This window comes from Mercenaria mercenaria, chromosome 18, assembly GCF_021730395.1.
Source record: "Mercenaria mercenaria strain notata chromosome 18, MADL_Memer_1, whole genome shotgun sequence".
NCBI lineage: Eukaryota > Metazoa > Mollusca > Bivalvia > Venerida > Veneridae > Mercenaria > Mercenaria mercenaria.
In genome coordinates, this window is record NC_069378.1 from 29411469 (window position 1) to 29425411 (window position 13943).

The following is a 13943-nucleotide window of genomic DNA, read 5'->3' on the forward strand; positions in this document are numbered from 1 at the left end:
AAATGTTCCTGAAATTTGACACCTATGTTCTCAGTTTTGACACTCCAACGCATTTTAGTACTAAACGTATCCTATGAGTACATGCTAGAAATCATTTTTTCTGATATTCAAAGCAAACATTTACGCCATTATATATCAGTAGTAAAATAATACAGCATATGGTCCCCAGTAACAGCTTAACCCTTACCATGCTAAATTTCTATTATGGACTAGTCCATCTTCCAATTTGGGCAGTACCATTTATCATTTGAAGGGGTGTTTACTAAAAATTTACAAACTGAATAGCGAACAGTGCAGACCATGATCAGACTGCACGGATATGCAGGCTGATCTTGGTCTGCACTGGTCGCAAAGGCAGAATTACTTGCCGCCAGCAGTCTAAGGGTTAAATACGTTAGATCTACTTCAGAATTCAAGAAGCAATATCTTAAAAATGTGCCATGATATTTTCGAGGACTTTCTTTCCGTGTTTCATTTCCTTACATACTAATTATTCCGCACCAAAAAGTTTATGATGGAATTAGTTGAACCCCAGAAACGGACCAGCCTAAAATTCCAGGCTGTACCTTATGTACGCATTTGATCCATTAAAAACATTTGGGAGAAGTGTTTGAGAAAAGTATTTGGTCTCATGCAGTGACATCTTAATCATTTCAAAACTATTTTGACTGACGCTTTTGACTAATATTATTTACATACGAAGGTCATCCAATAAATAGCGCGAATTTAGTCATAACTCAGTTATGAATTGACCAGGGGCCGTATTCATAAAGCATCTTAAGTATAAGTATAAGAAATTAATTATTTACTTAGTATTACTTAAGTAAGAAATTTATTTTACTTAAGTATATTTGTTATTCATAAAACAACGTAATAAGTAATTCTTGGCTTTTATTGTGGACGAAAACATTAAAAAAAAACAACATTAATTTCAGACAGATACAACATGCACAATTATGTTTAAAGTGGTTTTATCTGAAAAACAACACTTTAATCGTACTCACGACGCTATTTTGTTTTCTGACTTAAGTCATTTCTTACGTATCTTAAGTTTAAGCTGTTTTATGAATAGGACTTAAGTTTTTTACTTAGACTTAGGCTGAAATCACCACAAACTTTAGTAAAATCTTCAGTTTAAGTCAAAACTTATATTTTAGATGCTTTACGAATACGGCCCCAGGTGTATCGATACTTCACATATACCTAACGTAGCCAAAAAAGTCAATAAAATGGTGACAGCCCGTGAGAATAACTTAACAGTCAGAAACCACCAATTCAAAAAGGTACAGGTAACTTACTGGGAATAAGGTGATCGTATAAGTGGGAATAAGGTTATGTTTGTCCGTTCTGATTAGTCAGTAATGTAAACAAACCCAAGAAGTGATTTTGTTTTCATAACTTTTTACTGCATTTACAGTACTTAATTATACATTTTGACAAATTTGCTACATTTTATGTATATTGAAAAATTATTTTATTAAACAAATTTCTCCCGCCATGCCAACGATGTTAACACGCGGTCATCTCATTCAGGCGAAAATTACTTAAATAAAGTATCACTATTCATGTTTTTCGTCCGATATTTTGGTAGAACTAAGGTAGTTCTTGAACATAAATGGGATTATTAACCTTATGTCATTTATCATGACGTCGCGTAGCTCACAATCATTCATTAAGTCATGGCCACGTTTACGATAAAGGAGCAGCCCTCTTACAATGACATTGAATTTTTCTAAAGGAAAACGAGTACAGAATTATATTTAAAAAAGCATCTTCAGAATATTTGTGGTGTACATTCAAAGCCCAGACTGGGTTGAAGTATGAGGCCACTAATGAAGAAAATAAAAAAAAAGAAGTGAAAGAATTTTTGGTCTCTGGTAGTCGATTAACACGCGATATTGGAGTCAGTCACGGGTCCGTATTTACGATTGTTTCGAGTAAGACAGGCATAAAGGCTTGTCGCTACATGGGCACAGACACTTAGGATCAGGACCCCAACCCCATCCCCCAAACCCACCTTCCCCCATCCCTGTCAACTAATAACCAGTATTTTTAGCATTATAACACGTACTGAGCGTAGGTAAAGGACATAATACGGACTTTGTTACAATTTCTGCATGTTTTAAAAATGCACTTTTTTTATCATCCATGCCATTGGCACCTGTGCAACTGACACTGGGAACTCTTTCTGGCGCTGGAACCCCCGCTTTGTACAGTGCGTGTCATAAACCGGGTTCAAAAATTAATACGCTTACGACTATATTAAACCGGACCATCACTTCCTATGATAAAAATCCAATTTTGGTACCAGCCTACGATATGCGCAGTACAAAGCAGGGATCAATTCGCAGAGAAGTGTTTTAAAATTTTAAGATTGTAAATGTTGGAACATATAGTACTTTTAAGTTTAAGATTGTAAAAGTTTTAAATACAAGTCTTAAATTCTATGTTATGGGAGTTATCCCATCTTAATATCAACTCACTGTGGGTCTAAAACACTTGCCTCGGGTGGATATTTATGGTCACACTCTAACACATGGCAAATAAGATAACAACGAAAGTAACAAAAGTTGATACATACATAATTGTTGTCATGCTCGCCCATATGGTAATATACCGGTGGCGAGGGTAAATAACTTCAATACACACACACGCGCGCACACGCAAACGCACACGTACACACGCAAACGCGCACGCACACACACACACACACACATACATGTAAACGCAACCAATCGGGGATGTAAGCTATAAACCTACCAACTGGGAACTTCTTTATTACTGGAGCTACAGTTATATTTCTATCAACTCTTATTCTTATGATCTCAAAATTATCCGAGGCTTTAGATTAAAGCTATCTTCAATTGTTCAGCAATGGGATTTTTCACATTCAGAGCGGGGAATTTTGTGTTTAAACCAACTGAGGTGAATGTGTAACAAACCGGGTGTTTGTGTATAGACGAAATGTGGAATTGTGTGTTTCAACAAAACGTGGAGTTAGTGTAAAGACTAAATGAGGTACAAGTGTATAACTAACCGGGTACGTGTGTAAAGTTGAAACGAGGAACTAGCTATTAAAATGGTGAATGTGGAAGCTCCTGTTACATATCATATATATGAGAAAAGACAACCGAGGGACATAACTTGATTTTGTGGGTTTTACGCCATTTTAAACACTATTTCAGTTATGTCAGGTGGGCAGTTTACCCAACAATCGTTCCTGGAAAGATCAAGTACTAGTACTCAAGCTGTCATCTTTCTTACATAAAAAGACCTGGTCGGTAGCAACGATTGAACCCATGCCCCTTAATCAGTGAGTACTTACGAGTGATTTTAAGTCAGCGATTCTAACCAACCGAAAACAGAGGCGGTCAGACAATAGCACACCCTATAAACGACTGTATCCCCCGCTTCCTCTTGCGAGTGATCAAAACAATAAAATGACACGGAATAGGTACGAATCGTCATTAAATTCATTATTTGGCTTTACACTCTATGTGTATTTAAGTTAAACGGTAAGTCTAACATAAATATGTGTATATGATGATATAATAGATGCAACTGACAGGTAATGTTTAAAAATGTTGGACTGATCACACTCATTGCTGAAATTCTCTCGACGATGTCAAGAAATTGATGAATATCACGCCAAATTGATTTGTAATCCAATTATCCATTTTGTTTTCTATAATAAGTTGCATACTCCATAAATGTTTGTAAATAAAATGTTTTGTTTCTGTTGCGTTTTTGAATGAATTTATTTTTCTCTAGTCGGTAAAAAAAACATTTACTGTTATGCGGCTTGCCAATTTTGATATTTGATCTGAATTCGTATTGCGAATGATACTGTATTCATCTTGCGATTACATAAAGGCGATTTATGTCCTTGAAATGCGTAAATGAATAAAAATATGCATATAGAATTGTTTCTTTTCATCAGTCGTCATGTTTATACTGCCTTTAAAATGTCGACCCCACCATGCGATGTTTATACTAATCCATTGGGGTGGTTGGATTCGAGTGTCTGTGGACTCGCTATCCTACTTAATTAAATAATTAATTGAATGCTTCAGCATCGTTTACATGCAAGTTTTCAGAGTTGGCTTTACACTCATATACTATCATAAAATACGAATTAGAAACTGATGTATTACACAAGGTCCCTACCATGTCTTGCAAGAATTAATCGTCGATTCCCTATGGAAATCGCACGAAGTAATGTTACCTTACGATTTCAAAATATCAGTGAGATGAGACAGGAGAGGACTATAGGTTGACCCCGTTCTGTCTGTCCGTCTGCAAGAAAATGATCCTCTGATTTAAAACAACAAACAAAATATTTCACCGCAAGTATCCTGCGGATGAAGTATAAGTAGAAAGGATAACGAATATATTATCGGAAAAGTCGATTAAGTCCTTATTAGTAATTCAGAGTTAACTTCATGGTGAATCAGTCAACAAGATTCAAAAGCAGCAAAATTAGCCGAATGGCCTAATGGTTTAAACCGTTTCTCAATAATAAACTTTGATAAACATGTTATCGTTACAAATACAGCGACATGTTTACTGACTGTCAAGATTTACCGCTATTTCTGATGTTAGAAGTGTTTGCATTTGATAGTGATAAGCACACACGCCAGGAATATGTCCTTGCGGATTTGGTCGTTTTCATTGCTTTTTACAGTTTACAGTTATTAATCAAGTCAAGGCCATAAGGACCTCTGACAACAATTGTAACAATAACAAGTCATTAGTAACAAAATCAGATTGGCATGTAAAATCGGACAAATCGTTGCAGAGTAACTGATGATGTGGAGGATGAGAACTAACTATTTATCTAAAAGTAGACATCATTTTTTTTACAGAAAACAGTCGTTTTAACAAAGTATTTCTTATTGTAATTGTTCATAAGGTCAGACAATTTGAGAGTATCTGGATATTTAAAATAATATTCATCTATATATTAAATATATAGATGTATATTTTGTTGATAGAAAAAAAATATATTACATTTTTTTATCAACTTTGAAATATATATTTGTAATAAAAGGAAATTCATCTCCTAAATATGTTACAATTACACAAATGACAAGTACTTTGTTCTCCTGCATTGTTTTCAAATCTACCTTTTTCTATTGGCAAATGATTCATGCATCTGAATTTACAAAGTGAAATGCTAAGGTCAAAATGTAAAAGCTTGAAATATTTTTCAAATACAAATTCGTGTTTATACATTCTATAATTTAAACATTTGCTTGGGTTATTAACTGAATAGTTCCAGTTTTATATAAACTGATCTTTAATTCAAGTGTTAACACCATTTTAGAAGGAGTTACAAGAGCGAATCTTCTGATCTAACGACTAATTAGATATACCAAGAGAATCAAGACTTTCTTTAAAATAACATAACCAGTTAAATTTCTTGTTTTGCCCCTGAGACAGTGAGAGAAGTTCTGTACAAAATATTACAAATTTTATTTTCCTTGGAGCTTATAAACTTACTTCAAAAACTCCTGAATTTACTAATAACTGCAAACATAGCTTTGCGTGCTTGATCAACTAAATGAGCCTCAGTTCTACCGTACTTGCCATTGAATGAAAATTGAATACCTAGGTATGAGAAGTAGCCAGCAATTTTTAAAATATTACCACTCTCAAATTGAAATACTGAAGCATTACGTATACCTCTCTTATTTTTCAAAAATATAACAACTTTAGCCCCTATGAGGTGCAATACTCTGACATAGCATTAAAAGCTGACTGGAGGTCATTAGGGGTCTCTGTAAGGTTACTGTGTCATCAGCATACAATAGCAAATATAACTTGAAGAAGAAAACTTCAAATCGTTATCACTTACATATGACTAGCATTATCAGAAAATAACTGAAGACTATGAAATTTACTAGACAAAAAGCTATTAATCATTCCAGAATAAAAAAAAAAATAGAATAGGAAAAAGGTTTTCACCTTGTCTAACTCCTGTATCACAAAAAATTCAGATGGAGTATTGTTTGATTTTACACAAGACTTCGCTTTATCATACATGTTGAGAATAATTTTAAAACATTTACCATCAATATTGTAACTTAGAATCTTTCGCCGCAGTGCAATACGATTGACTGAGTTGAGGGAAATTTGGTTAATCCAAAAAAGCACAGTAGAGTTTTTTTATTATTGACAAAATACATATCTATTAACATTTTAAAGAAAATATATGATCAACAGGGCTATAATGTTTTCTAAATCCAGCCTGTTCTTACACAATATGTTATTGACCTCAAAAGTGTTTAACCTAGTGTTTTATAAAGATGTGAACAACTTTCCAAAAAGCTTAATATAGTTATGCCCCTGTAATTGTCAGGGTTATTAATGCTACCTTGTTCTTGTACAAAGGTAAATAACATCATTACTCCAGATATCGAGAAAAATACCGACAACGACGACGACGGACACAGGGTAATCACAAAAGCTCTTTAGAGCACTTCTTGCTCAGGTGAGGTAATAGACTCATTTTTTTCCTCTAATGGCACTTCTGCTTGTAAAATGGGACTTATTTCATTTCAGAATGTATTTTCAGTAAAATAAGACAAGGTTCATGTTAAGTGCATGTGTTTATGGCAAATACAAAGACAAACCTAAAATAAAGCTGATTACTGTGCGACGCTGTCAAGAAAGCGATCCACAAAGGATTAGTGATTCAATCTGGCGTCGCTTCATCCCATTTACTGTTCTATTCTCACATGTTATTAATTGCAGTTGCGATTATATATTAGTTGGTTTGAAATTCTAGAAAATATAGTCTTGTATGAGACATCGTCGCATTTACGGTCTCATGATGGTGACATTTGTGCCAAGTTATTTCAAATCCTTAATGTATAAGAAGTTATAGCACTGACACGAAACACAGACCATGTTTCTCCTTTAAGTGTAACTTTAAAAAGAAAAAGGAAAGTAATAAGATGGGCATTAACTACATATGGCCGATGTTTGTATGAAAACTTTGAGAGAGGTAGGTGCAATTAGCCATTGAAGTAATTGCACGACCAAATATATGAGGACACATATTACAAACAGATCGAACAGACAGACCGCATGGTGACTGCTTTATCCACCCTCCTTCAAACATGTTTGCGGGTTCTAAATATGAAGAAATACTACAGGAGCATAGGAAACGCCGACATTTTGTAAAGAAGTCACTCACAAACAGGTATACAGTCTATCTACCGAACTCGCAAGCACTTGTACAGAAATTAGCAAGCATGCATACAGTCAGGAATAGCACTGAATCTTCTTTCCTTTACGGTTATAAACAAATTCGAGGAATTTATCAATGATTTTATTTCATTTTACCAAACTAGTATTGTTTCTTTATCCATGAAACAGTGGAATTTACATATAGGTCATTCTTCCAGCAAGAAAATAAGTACTTGTGACGCCGACAATGTATAATTTCTGGACAAAATCAGTGATCAATCGGGTTTTTGCTATAATTCTACCTGTCATCAGACTAGCACATTATATACAGAAACAAGTCATGTTCAGGTTCTAATAAAATGAATATATATATACCTTTAAAGCTAATCAGTCACTTTAAAATGCTGTTTTTCAACGTTTAGCTGTCAGTTTATTGTTTTGATCACTCGCAAGAGGAAGAGGGGAAATACAGTCGTTTATAGGGTGTGAATAGAGAAAGTTTTATATTCTGTATGTAGGTACATGTAGCACGTCAGTCATTCGACATTCAATCAAAAATTGTCTATGTCAAATGTTAATATTAAAATAACTTTTTATGACAAGACATAGAACAATCGAAGAACAAACCAGACTCATGATGCAGAGACATTATAAAGCACAAAACAGTATCTGGTTTTATCAGTTGTGTGCTTAAATCACTTTCCATTGCCTACAGCAACTTTTGAACTTTGATATTATAATTTTTTTTCACTGGTTGTAGGTGCAGATAGGAATATCCGGCCTCGAGGGTAACTGTTTAGGCGGTAACGAGGCTCTCTGCCGAGTTACCGCCTAAACAGTTACCCGAGAGCCGGATATTTCCATCTGCACCTATAACCAGTGGTAGAATTTATTTCTTGCATACCGGTTTCAAGAAATAATAAAAAAAATAAAATCAATTGAACAGCTTTCTTTTTTAAAATTATTTCTTATGGCAGTATATTTAAACAAAGCGCGGGAAACCAACGTTCGTAAACAGGAAAGACGTCATGACGTTTCAAAACAAACAACAATGTTTAGTTCCGGTTTTGTTTTACCAGTTGCAGCGTAATGTTATGAATTTTTGATAAAATAACGTGATTTGAATCGAGAAATATACTATCAGGAACCAATAGGAACTGTCAAGGTATTGAATTTTCATTCCGTTTTTTAAATAGAATATAAATTACTACACAAATCTTTTACATATATGTAGTTCTTATACGTCATTTACAGCACGAGAGTCATCTTACACCACCCCGGGGTGTAAGATGGACTTTTCCAGCACCGGTAAAGATACCGGAAATCCCCGTCTGGTTTGCAAGAATAAGTAATATTGTATGTTTTAGTTCCTTCTTTACGTTTTAACTAAAAAATTTAATTAGGCATTCACAAATCTCAGGGCGGATACAGGATTTAGTGTAAGGGGTGCAAAATATTTGTAGTAGAACAACTAGGAGGGTCCGTGGGCATGTCCCCATCTCCCCCTCCCCGCCCCACCCCCACCCAACCCACCCCACCGGAACATTTTGAAAACAATAGATCCATCTGGGGCATTCTTGGCGTTCTGAGGTGCTTTTTTTGGTATTGAAAAGGGACAGGTTCTATGATAAAATTATCCCAAATAAAATGCTACGTATAGTCCATATTTTAATGACTCGTCAGACTTATTCTTGCTTAAGTATCTCGGAATGGAATTTCTAAGCCCGATTTCTGAGGATTTTTATGGTGAGGGGTTACTAAAGTTTATTAACGTAAAATAAAAAGCTTTATAGTAGCTCATGCAAACTTGTCGGACTTTTATTGTGCGAGCGTAGCGAGCAAGAAAAAATGCATTGTTTTACCCAAACAAAAGACAAATTGCCTATGCGAGCATAGCGAGCGAGAAAAAATGCATATTTATATTTTCACCCAGAACAAATGATGATTTACCTATACTCGCGTAGCGAGCGAGAAAAAATTCCCCAATCCCTGGATCCGCCCTTAAATCTGTGCTAAGCAGACAGTTTATTTTTCCTTCGATTCTACTCGTTCAAAAGACAGAATTAACAGTCAAACATATAAGTGTGGTTCCTTTAAAAACCATTTGGATTAACGAAATCATGCATACAACAAAAACGCAGACAACTTATTTGGATAATCTCCCAATCGGCGTAATATTCAGTATATTTTTCAGTTGTTGTGTTCCTACATTTAAACTGTGTATTATTATATATACATTGTATACATTATCATGATTTAATCTATAGTACCGTTTGCTATTTAATAATGATAAGTTTCAAAAAGATAAGGCATTACAAAAATGACGTTCCCAGAGTAGAATATCAACTCATGACTCAGGCTTGAGACGAAAACAATAGTAGCTCTAGTAGGTAATTAATTTGAATAAGGTAGAACTGAGGCAATCACATGACGCTAAATCAGGAAGAATGACAGAAACAAAACATTTATTTTTATTTGCGCTTTTCTCTCCGATAACAGGTTAACGAAAACTTGATTTTCTTAGAAAAAGGAATTTTGCGCTTATTTAAATGCAAAGTAAAATTTTAGGTTCGATATGCGGAAACAGGAAATAAAAATCGGGGAATCTTAATTCAAACTCCGCAATGACTCGCAGTCCCTGACTTTTGCATGAAAATCGTTATTTCTTGCCCGGGAAAATAGCAATCAATATTAAAAAAGACTTAAACAAAGTTTACAGCATTTCCAGTCATAGTTATTTTGTTTCCAAACTATTTTCCCATATAAAGGTTTTGTTTTTGTCCATTTTTTTTTAGAAAACCAGGCTTCAGTAAAACGTTGACTTTACATAGTTAATCTTTCAAAATTTGTGAAGGTCGTGTGTCCGAATCCCACACTCGGAAAGTCATTTTCCCAATTTTGTGACGATTTTTCCTTTAGAAACTGAACATGATTTAATTGCAAACAAAACTATCTGGAGTTTCGATCACGAAAATGTATATAAAGTAAAACATTACAGGTAGGAGACTGAAAACTGAAGCAACAGCTGAATTTACCGCAAAGTTTATCAGTACTCTTTCAAAACAAAGTACATGCAGAAACGGAATGCTCGTGTAAAAATCGTTCTGATCAAGGAAGATTAAAATGAAATCAGTCATAGGTATTTTAAATTCATGATATTGTTGTTTTAATAAAAACATTTATATCGTAAGTATTTTTATGATTATTATATATTGCCACTGTCAAAACTAAAGAGAAATATACTTGCACCCATAATAAATAATGTGTTAATGTGTCACCGAATAGGGAAATGTCTTATTTTGTGTCGGTCAGTTACATGAGTGAAGTATGAAAAAACAATATATGTAACAACGAATAATATCGTTATGTATTTAAAAGCTTTATATTCAATAAAATCATTCAATCGTTATAAAATTTCTCTGTTTTCAAGTTTCAATCAAACGATTAGTACATGTATAATAAGTTGTGAATTCATACGATGCGTTACATATTGTATTTTCTAATACCTCGGGAACCCATCTGTAGAATACTGTGATTGTTTCTATTTCATCAGCACTGTCAGTTCAATCATCAATAGTTTTCGTTCTTTATTTCCCCAAAATACCGCATAAAATGTTACCGCAATAAACGCACGGTGTGATATATCGCTGAATAACAAAACTGATAAGTAGGTGAGTGAGGTCGTTCCCACGCCGTCCAACAACAAAATTTCTTAAAACGTTGTTTTGATCAAAATGAACTTCTACGGACCTGAAGTTGAAGAAAATATCATGCGCAGATATAATTGTATGTCATACTCATACTTATACTTATTGTAGAGTGATAGGAATGTCAGTGACAGAAAAAACTCCTTTTAGTTAATGAGCATATGCATTGTAAAAATTACCCTTGGTATGTCAGTAACGCACTGAGACTTTGAGCTTTCAAACTTTACACGTCAATGGTTTTTGTGTAACAATTTAATAAATTTTATAATGCTAAAAGCGACAGTTTATAAAGATAAGACGCTTATTAAAATATAGCAAATTCATGATATAAGTTTTAAAATAGTGTGCTTCAGGTCTCAGAATCTGGGGACAATTTTTCTGTAGGATATATCTGTTCGTTATGTGAACATCAAATTTTATTTTATTTATTTATTTTTATTTTTTTATTATTTTTTTTTGCATGAGAATTGTTTTGCTGTGATTCCCATGTGTTTAATTGATGTCTCACGGTTTCTATATTTTTTGCCAAATGATCCTAAACCCGTGCAGCCGCAGAATTATCATTTTATTTGAACCGTCGTAAACTACAATTATTTCAGACATGTACAACCACTTTATAGCCTATGCTTTGTTGAAACATTTTTCTATCATGAATTTCTAGACTTGGCGATCACTAAACAAAAATCGCGCAAAAATAGCATGAAATTCCCGTGTTAAGGTAAATGCACGAGTTAGCTATGATCTAGGCTTTAGAATTTCCAAGTGTTTAAACAGTTTTAAGAATGTATTGGAGTCAGATCCTTGTGACATTTTCTTTGATGTGTAGTAGATAAAATCAATCAGATAATGTACTAATGTTATGATTAATGTGGTCTCTAAATTTGACAAATACTTAATAAAATAAAACTGTATTAAACTATTTCGGCTTTGTAGTATTCACTACCCTTCAACATACGTAGATAATTGCGTAACAAGTTGACAGCTGCTTATACATGTATAAACATCGTAGGAGGTAATGACATAACAAATGCTGTTTCAAATGCAGCACAGGTTTTTGAGAGGTATTAGTATCGTTTTTACTTTTGGAACATTTTTACATCATAGATTTCAAAACATTGCGATTGCTGAACAAAATCAGCGCGAAAATAGCATGAAAATCCTGTGTTAAGATAATTGCATGAGTTAGCTACTGTATGATATATTATTATTTTCACGTGTTCTTAATCAGTATTTTAAACGTACTGGAGTCAGATCCTCATATGCATTTTTTTGATGTGTAGTAAATAATATCAATAAGTTAATGTACAAATGTTGTTGTTCTTTTTTTTACAAATAACGAAACTGTATTAAAATTCTCTGGCTTTGCTGTATTAATTACTGTTAAATTTACATAGGTAATTGCATTATGAGCTGAATATATGAACATCTTTGGAGGTAATACTAAATTTATTTTTTCAAATGCAGCACGGTAATTCAAAAGGAAGTAGTATATTTCAGCACCGCGCCTGAAGTTGAAAGTTTGTTAAATGCGATGAATATATATAGAATGTATATTTTGAGTAGTGTTCCTGTGTATTATAATATTCTCAGTTTAACATAAGTATTGTCAAATCAAGCCATTAACTTAGAAATAAAAGCGCATAACACAATAAGCCGAAAAAGATATGCGATAACATAAATATATAATACTGTCTGGTGAACGTAAAAAGATATTTAATTGGTAATTGATGAATTAATCAACATAATCTTTTCACTCATAAGCTTATAATGACGAAATCATTATGTTAAATTAGTGAAAATAATTTAAACCTTTGTGTGTATGTACTACGAGTTGTATACAGGTAAACTGGGGAACTGCAGTAAATAGCGAAAGATACACACCGTTGTAAAATTCTGATTGTGTGTGAGATATGTCTATGACCAGAACCCACGTACCGGGGAATAAATTTCTATCGCTAAGAATCAGCTCAAATTTCGAGGTATGACTAATTTGAAGGTTAGGAATAACGTGGTATTGTTAAAATGAACTGGGGAATTCCCCGGTTCGAGGCGTATCCCCAGTACGTTGGTGTGTATTCATACGAAATTACCCAGTTGGCAGCGTTTACACACACACACACACACACACACACGCACACACACACACACAGAAGTGTTTCATAAAAGTAAAATTAATTTGTCGCCAGAACCCGAATGTCAGTTGTCAAGATCGGTGACATTTGATAGAATGGTTACAGACCCATCGACTGATACCAGGGATTCAGAGGTAGGTGCGTATTTAAATGCTAAATCAACTTTTGTTTCCTAGTGTCAATTTCACAGATGCCCAGTTTAAAAGAGCATTGATGGTTAAAAAGTGCATTTTTAAAACATGCTGATATTGTAGCAATACAATATATGCATGAACATAGAGCATTTAGCACAGTGAAAAGTCGTGTTCGAATTGTCTGCAAAAGATGTGTTATAGTCTATTCTGCATACAAGATGGAGGGAAAAAACAGCTATTAATATATGCATGAGCATACAGCATTTATCACAGTGTAAAATCGTGCTCGAATTGTCTGCAAAAGTTTATGTCGGGCACTCATGATAAAAGAACATGCAAATGATGTGTTTCTTTAGGTCCCGTGCCTTCTCCCTAGGAACGCAAAGCGCGAAGGTGCGATCGCGAAGCGCGACAGTACGATGACAAAGCACGACAGTACGATGGTGACAGTCCATCGTACTTTTGCGCTTCGCCATCGTATTGTCGCGCTTCGCGATATTTTTTTTTCATTGTCTCTTATCTTCTATATGTTAGTGGACCCGTAATGACAATCGTCAATTTCCGTTCGTTCACGTATTCTCCGTATGTGATTTCGGCATTCTCCGGTTATTATGTAAAATTGTTTTCTGACATGGCCGAAGAGTGCCGAAACCGCTTACGGAGGATACGTAATCACACGGAAATTGACGATTGTCATTACAGGTCCACTACCTTAAGAGGCAAAGAAAAAATCCTCGTGTTGTCACTTTTTGTAAGAGGATCATATTGAATTAATC